Genomic DNA, 8,688 nt, shown 5'->3' with positions numbered 1-8,688 from the left:
GGGAACACAAGCAGGGGGAGTGGGAGAGGAAGAAGCAGGCTCCCAGCAGAGGAGCCTGACGTGGGGCTCGATCCCACAACGCCGGGACCACGCCCTGAGCTGAAGGCAGACGCTTAACCACTGTGCCACCCAGGCGCCCCTGAATTAGTATTTTTTTTTTAAAGATTTTATTTATTTATTTATTTGACGGAGAGAGAGACAGTCAGTGAGAGAGGGAACACAAGCAGGGGGAGTGGGAGAGGAAGAAGCAGGCTCCCAGAGGAGGAGCCTGATGCGGGGCTCGAACCCATAACGCCAGGATCACGCCCTGAGCCGAAGGCAGACACTTAATGACTGAGCCACCCAGGCACCCCGAATTAGTATTTTTGTTTTTTTTTTCTTTTTCTTTTTTTTAAATGAATGGAGAGAGATGGGGGAGGGGCAGAGGGCGAAGGAGAGAGAGAACCTTAAGCAGATTCCACGGCCAGTGCTGAGTCTGATGTGGGGCTCCATCTCACAACCCTGAGATTGTGACCTGAGCAGAAATCAAGAGTTGGCTGCTTAACTGACTGAGCCACCCAAGTGCCCCAGTATTTTTATATTCTTTGGGCAAACACCCAGTAATGCTTGCTGGATCATAGAGTAGTTCTATTCACAACTTTCTGAGGAAACTCCATACTGTTTTCCAGAGTGGCTGCACCAGTTGCACTCCCACTAACAGTGTAAGAGGATTCCCCTTTCTCTACATCCTCACCAACATCTGTTATTTCCTGTGTTGTTAATTTTAGCCATTCTGACTGGTGTGAGGTGGTATCTCATTGTAGTTTTGATTTGTATTTCCCTGATAATATGTTGAGCAATTTTTTCATGTGTTTGTTTGCCATCTGTATGTCTTCTTGGAAAAATGTCTATTCATGTCTTCTGTCCATTTTTTAACTGGATTATTTGTTAACTTTAATCAGTTCTTTATATATTTTGGATACTAACTCTTTTCAGATGTGTCATTTGTAAATATCTTCTCCCATTCTGTAGGTTGCCTTTTAGTTTTGTTGATTGTTTCCTTTGCTGTACAGAAGCTTTTTATCTTGATGAAGTCCCAATAGTTCATTTTTACTTTTGCTCTCCTTGCCTCAGGAGACATATCTAGTGAGAAGGTGCTATGGCTGATGTCAAAGAGATTACTGCCTGTGTTCTCACCTAAGATTTTGATGGTTTCCTGTCTCATATTTAGGTCTTTCATCCATTTTGAATTTATTTTAGTGTGTGGTATAAGAAAGTGGTCCAGTTTCATTCTTCTGCATGTTGTTGTCCAGTTTTCCCAACACCATTTGTTGAACAGACTGTCTTTTTTCCATTGGATATTCTTTCCTGCTTTGTTGAAGATTAATTGACCACATAGTTGCAGATCCATTTCTGGATTTTCTTTTTCTTTTTCCTATCTTTAAGGATTTTATTTATTTATTTGTGAGAAAGACAGAGTGCACGCATGCACACAAGCAGGGGGAGCTGCAGATAGAGGGAGAGGGAGAAGCAGACTCCCTGTCAAGCAGGAGCCTGACACAGTGTTCGATCCCAGGACCCAGGAATCATGACCTGAGTCAAAGGCAGACACTCAACTGGTTGAGTCACCCAGGCACCTCTGAGTTTTCTATTCTTTTCCATTGATCTATGCATCTGTTTTTATGCCAGCACCATACTGTCTTGATGACTACAGCTTTGCACTATAAGTTGAAGTCCAGAACTGTGATGTCTCCAGCTTTGCTTTTCCTTTTCAAGATTGTTTTGGCTATTTGCGGTCTTCTCTGGTTCCATACAAATTTTAGGATTGTTTGTTCTAACTTTGTGAAAAATGCTGGTGATATTTTGATAGGGATTGCATAATGTGTAGATTGCTTTGGGTAGTATAGACATTTTAAAAATATTTGTTCTTCCAATCTACGAGCATGGAATGTTTTTCCATTTCTTTGTGTCATTTTCAATTTCTTTCATCAGTTTTCTGTAGTTTTCATAGTACAGATCTTTCACCTCTTGTGTAGGTTTCTTCCTAGGTATCTTATGGTTTTTGGTGCAATTGTAAATGGGATCAATTCCTTGATTTCTCTTTCTACTACTTTATTACAGAAATATAGAAATGCAACACATTTCTGGATGTTGATTTTGTATCCTGAGACTTTGCTAAATTTCTGTATCAATTCTAGCGATTTTTTGGTGGAGTCTTTCGGATTTTCCGTATACAGTATCATGTCATCAGCAAATAGTGAAAGTTTGACTTCCTCCTTGCTGATTCGGATGCCTTTTATTTCTTTTTGTTGTCTGATTGCTGAGGCTAGGACTTCCAGTACTATGTTAAATAACAGTGGTGAGAATGGACATCCCTGTCTTGTTCCTGACCATAGAAGCAAAGCTCTCAGTTTTTCCCCACGGGATGATATGAGCTGTGGGTTTTTCATATATGGCCATAATGATGTTGTGGTATGTTCCCTCTATCCCTACTTTGTTGAGGGTTTTTTATCATGACTAGATGTTGTACTTCGTCAAATGGGGTTTTTTTTGCATCTATTGAGAGGATTGTATAGATTTATCCTTTTTTCTATTAATGTGGTGTATCACATTGATTGATTTGCAAATATTGAAATGCCCGTGCAGCCCAGGAATAAACCCCACTTTTATCATGGTGAATGATTCCTTTAATGTACTATTGGATTGGATTTGCTAGTTTTTTGTTGAGAATTTTTGCATCCTTGGTCATCAGGAATATGGCCTGTAATTCTCTTTTTTAGTGGAGTCTTTGTCTGATTTTGGAATCAGGAATGCTAGCCTTGTAGAATGAGTTTGGAAGTTTTCCTTCCATTTCTATTTTTTGTAGAAGTTTGAGAAGGATAGGTATTAACTCTTAAATGTTTGGTAGAATTCCCCTGGGAAGCCATCTGGCCCTGGAGTTGTGTTTGTTGGGATATTTTTGATTACTGACACAATTTCTTTGCTGGTTATCTCTCTGTTCAAGTTTTCTATTTTTTACTGTTTCAGTTTTGGTAGCTTATATATTTCTAGGAATTTATCCATTTCTTCCAGATTGCCCGATCTGTTGGCATATAATTTTTTATATTATTATTGTTGGTATTTCTGTGGTGTTGGTTGTTATTTCTCCTCTCTCAATTGTGATTTTATTTATTTGGGTCCTTCCTCTTTTCTTTTCTTTTCCTTCTTTTTTTTTTTAAGATTTTATTTATTTCAGAGAAAGAGAGAGAGCATGAATAGGGGGAGGTGAGGGAGAGGGACAGACAGACTCCCTGGTGAGCTGGGAACCTGACATGGGGCTTGAATCCAGGACCCTGAGATCGTGACCTGAGCCAGTCAGATGCTCCACTGACAGAGCCACCCAAGCACCTCCTTTTCTCTTTTCTTTTTGATAAGTCTGGCTAAGGGTTTATCAATTTTATAAATTTTTTCAAAGAACCAGCTCCAACTTTCATTGATCTTCTATTGTTTTTTAAATTTCTTTCTTTTTTTTTTTTTTTAAAGATTTTTTATTTATTTACTCGACAGAGATAGAGACAGCCAGCGAGAGAGGGAACACAAGCAGGGAGAGTGGGAGAGGAAGGAGCAGGCTCATAGCGGAAGAGCCTGATGTGGGGCTCGATCCCATAACGCCGGGATCACGCCCTGAGCCGAAGGCAGACGCTTCACCGCTGTGCCACCCAGGCGCCCCTGTTTTTTAAATTTCTATATCATTTATTTCTGCTCTAATCTTTATTATTTCCTTCCTTCTGAGTCTTTACGCTTCACTTGGTATTCTTCCTCTAGGTCCTGTAGGTATAAGGTTAGATTGTTAGTTTGAGACTTTTCTTATTTCTTTAAGTAGGCCTGTATTGCTATATACTTCCCTCTTATGACCACTTTTGCTGCATCTCAAAGGTTTTGGACGGCTGTATTTTCATTTTCGTTTGTTTCCTTGAATTTTTTTTATTTCTTCTTTGATTTCCTAGTTTACCCATTCATTCTTTAGTAGCTTGTTCTTTCTTTCTTTTTTAACATTTTATTTATTTATTTATTAGAGAGAGAGAAAGAGAGCACAAGCACGTGGAGGGGCAGAGGGAGAGGGAGAAGCAGACTCCCCACTGAGCAGGGAGCTGAGGTGAGGCTCAATCCCAGGACCCCTGGGATCATGACCTGAGCTGGAGGCAGATGCATAACTGACTGAACCACCCAGGTGCCCTGTTAGTAGCATGTTCTTTAACCTCCATGTGTCTGTGGTCTTTCCAAATTTTTTCTTGTGGTTGACTTCAAGTTTCATAACATTGTGGTCAGAACTATGCATGACATGATCTCAATCTTTTTATACCTGGGGCCTGATTTGTGACCTAGTGTGTGATCTACTCTGGAGTTTGTTCCATGTGCACTTGAAAAGAATGTATATTCTGTTGCTTTAGGATGAAATGCTCTGAATATATCTGTTAAGTCCCTCTGGTGCAGTGTGTCATTCAAAACCATTGTTGCTTTGTTGATTTTCTGTTTAGATGATCTGTCCATTGATGTTAAGTGGGGTGTTAAAGTCCCTTATTACTGTATTATTATCAATGAGTTCCTTTATGTTTGTTATTAATTGTTTTATATATTTCAGTGCTCCCGTATGGGGGGATAAATGTTTATAATTGTTAAATCTTCTTGTTGGCTAGACCCCTTTATTTTGACACCATGCCCTTCTTCATCTCTTGTTACAGTCTTCGGTTTAAAATCTATTTTGTCTGATATAAATATTGCTACTCCGACTTTTCTTTTGACTTTCTTTTGCATGATAAATTTTTCTCCAACCCCTTACTTTCCATCTGCAGCTGTCTTTAGGTATAAAATGAGTCTCGTATAGACAGCATATAGATGGGTGTTGTTGGTTTTTTTATCCATTCTGACTTCCTATGTCTTTTGATTGGGGTGTTTAGTCCAGTTCATTCTGAGTAATTATTGATATAGTATTTAGTGACATCTTATTACTTGTTTTGTCATTTTTATGCAGATTTTCTCTGTTCTTTTCTAGTCTTTGCCACTTCTAGTCTTCCTTTCTGAGTCAAAGAGTCCCCTTTAATATTTCTTGCAGGGCTGGTTTAGTGGTCATGACTGTCTTTAGTTTTTGTTTGTCTGGGAAAATCTTTCTCTCTCCTTCTATTCTAAATGGTAGCCCTGATGGATAGTGTATCTTGGCTGCAGATTTTTCCCCTTTAGCATGTGGAATATATCATGTCACTCTCTTCTGGCTTGCCAAGTTTCTGTGAAGAGATCTGCAGCTAGCCTTATGGTTCTTCCTTTGTAAGTTAGGGACTTCTTTTGTCTTGCTGCTTTTAGAATTTTTTTATCACCATATTTTGCAAATTTAACTACAATATGCCTTGGTGTTGGCCTGCTTTTGTTGATTTTGATGGGAGTTGTCTGTGCCTCCTAGATTTGGATGTCTGTTTCCTTCCCCAGATTAGGGAAGTTTTCAGCAATTATTTCCTCAAATAAACATTCTGTCCCCTTTTCTCTCTCTTCTTCTGGGACTCCTATGATATGAATGTTATTATATTTTATGGAGTCCCTGAGTTCCTTAAGTCTGTTCTCATGATCCACAGTTCTTTCTCTCTTTTGTTCAGCTTCATTATTATCCATTATTCTATCTTCTATATTACTTATTCATTCCTCTACTTCTTCCATCTTGTGGTCATTATATCTGGACAGTTTTGAATCTGTTACTGTATTTTTCATTTCTGCCTGATTGTTTTTTAGCTCTATGATCTCTGTCGTATGGGTCTCCCTGATGTCTCCATGCTTTTCTCGAGGCCAGCGAGTATCCATGTGACTGTGCTTTAAATTCTCCATCAGGTATATTACCTTTTTTTTTTTTTTAAGATTTTATTTATTTATTTGACAGTGATAGAGACAGCCAGTGAGAGGAAACACAGGCAGGGGGAGTGGGAGAGGAAGAAGCAGGCTCCCAGCGGAATAGGGAGCCCAATGTGGGGCTTGATCCCAGGTCTCCGGGATCACACCCTGAGCTGAAGGCAGACGCTTAATGACTGAGCCACCCAGGAGCCCCTCCATCAGGCATATTACTAATATCTGTTGCAATTAGATCTCTGGCTGTGACCTTTTCTTGTTCTTTCTTTTGGGATATATTCCTCTGACTTGGCATTTTGTCTAGGTCTGTGTCTTCTTTTCTGTGTTAGAAAATCCTGTTATGTTTCCTGTTCCTGAGAGGGCAGGATTCCGTATAAGCAGGTTAGGCAGCCAGCGTTGGCTCTGTGCTGTTTACTGAAATTGGTTTATACTGAGGGGCAGTAGAGGGAAATGGCACCAGCCAGATCCTTTGTCTCTGCAGAGGGAAGTCTGTGCTTACTGCTCTCAGGGAAGCCCTTCCAGAAGAGTGAATAATTTCCCCTTGTGCTTCCCAGGTGTTTTTCAGATCTCTGTTTTCATGCTGTCTCCAGGTTGCCTGCCTGCCTGAAGCAGTGCAGTATACTTTGAGCTCTATCAGAGCCAAGCCTGCTGACTTTAATAACTCCAAACTTCAGAGATATGCTACAGCAGGGGCCTGCACTGGTCTTCTGGGGGAGGGTCTCACTATGCTGGGACCAATGCAGGTTTGACTGAGAAGGACGGTCTCACCAGAGCACAGAGGTATGAGATTAGGAGCAAAGCAGGCTAGACAGTCAGTGTCTGGGTTACCTGCCTTCAGCAGGTGCCTATGACAAGGGCTGCGGGAGGAAAATGGTGTCTGATGGCTCTTTTGTCCCCAGAAAGGCGACTCCGTGAATGCCACCTCTCACAGATGCACTCCAAGAAGAGTGAACCGTCTCTGCCCATGCATGTTAGGTTATCCGCAGATCATGCCCTCTGCCCCTGTGTTGGCTTGCCTGCCTTCTAACCAGGAGTAGGGCAGCGCCCTCAGAGCTCTATCCCAGCCAAGCCCACAGACCTTTAAAACTCAAGTGTTTAAGCTCCTTAGGTTGAAAGAACTCATAAAAATCATCTGCTCTCATTTTCGAAGCCAGTGGTTTTGGGCAAGTGTTCTCCTTGTGTGTATCCCTATGTGCTCCACTCTCACCTTTCTCTGTGACCAGGGTTCCCTCCTCGCAGCAGCACCTGCAATCTGTTTCTTCCACAAACCACATCTCCACACTTCCTATCTTCCTCAATGTGGCCTCTCCTCTCCCTCTAGTTGTGCAGTTTGTTCTGTCAGTCCTCAGGTCAATTTCTTAGGTATTCAGAATGATTTGTTTGAGGGATGAGGACAGCAGCATCCTCCTGCTATGCTGCTATCTTAGCTCCCCCAAATAGGGCTTTAATTTTACTTTCCCATACTTGAAAGGCCCCTTGACATAGTTTTTTAAAATCAATGACATCCCAAAGTCCTCTAGCAACCATTAACTGTATCTCATTTATTTTTTTCCCCTGCCTTCAGGCTCCACATATCTAGGACATCCTTCTCAGACTGGACTCAGACTTCACGTCTTAGAGAAAACCTCTTTACCATTACACATTTGACTTCCTTTTTTTTTTTTTTAAGATTTTTTATTTATTTATTCGACAGAGACAGCCAGCGAGAGAGGGAACACAAGCAGGGGGAGTGGGAGAGGAAGAAGCAGGCTCATAGCAAAGGAGCCTGATGTGGGGCTCGATCCCACAACACCGGGATCACGCACTGAGCCGAAGGCAGACGCTTAACCGCTGTGCCACCCAGGCGCCCCCACATTTGACTTCCTAACTAAATTGTGAAAGTGACCGGGCTAGGTTCAATTCGTTGCAGTATCTGACACATAATACGTGCTCAATAAACATCAGTTAGATTAAAACGTAGGGAATTTGGAGTTTCCAGGCTGATGAACATGTGGAGATTCAGGGAGAGTGGTACACACAGAGAACATGGCAGCACTGCACACTTTCCCACATACCTTGCCCTGTGTATCTCTTCCATCAGGCAGTTTCTGAGTTAGACCCTTTCACAATATACCGGTAATCTAAAACATTAAAGAAAAAAAAAAACATTAAAGAATACATGCACACAAATATTTGCTTAAGAATGAGTGAAGAAAACAACATGAGACAAAAAGAAAAAAAAGGAGCTGATGGAGCTAGGTTTATAAACTGAGATAAAAGTTCATGCTGTTACTGAACACATTTTGATTACCCAAACGAAAGGGACACTGTAAAAAGCTATAACCTGGGGAAGAGGCTTGTGAAAAGTACATTGATTACAAAAGAGATGCATAAGGTGACTGAAGGAAACAACGAGAGAAATGAAAAGTAGACCATGGAATACTTAGTGATGATTAGAGGAAATTTAAGAAAGCACACCAAATGAAATGTTAAAGATAATATTGGATATGAAAGAAAATGTCACTGAAGACATGGATGTGCAGATGGGTAGTCTCATTATACTCCAAGAAAATGAAATTAACAACTACAACAATATATATCATGATGTGGTCAATTAAACTTCACAGTAAAAATGCAAAATTTTATACTTTAAGAAATGTTGCAGTTCGGGGCGTCTGGGGGCTCAGTTGGTTAAGCGATGCCTTCAGCTCGGGTCATGATCCTGGAGTCCCAGGATGGAGTCTGGCATGCATCTGGCTCCCTGCTCAGCAGGAAGTCTACTTCTCCCTTTGACCCTCCCCCCTCTCATGTTCTCTCTCATTTTCTCAAATAAATATATAAAATCTTAAAAAAAAAAAAAAA

At 40.9% G+C, this 8,688-nt stretch overlaps 1 long non-coding RNA gene across 1 annotated transcript in view; it reads right to left on the bottom strand.

The window, feature by feature from the left end:
- LOC121105411 overlaps positions 1–8,608 on the bottom strand; it is a 35,959-nt gene extending 27,351 nt beyond the window's left edge. The window contains exon 1 of the long non-coding RNA XR_005837896.1: positions 7,902–8,608. This is a non-coding gene — a long non-coding RNA (uncharacterized LOC121105411). The remainder of the gene's footprint in view (positions 1–7,901) is intronic.
- Between the last annotated feature and the right edge of the window lie 80 nt (positions 8,609–8,688).

This window comes from Ursus maritimus, unplaced genomic scaffold (genome assembly GCF_017311325.1).
Source record: "Ursus maritimus isolate PB19 unplaced genomic scaffold, ASM1731132v1 scaffold_26, whole genome shotgun sequence".
NCBI lineage: Eukaryota > Metazoa > Chordata > Mammalia > Carnivora > Ursidae > Ursus > Ursus maritimus.
The sequence above is the reverse complement of the archived record's forward strand: the minus strand, read 5'-3'. Positions and strand labels throughout refer to the sequence as shown.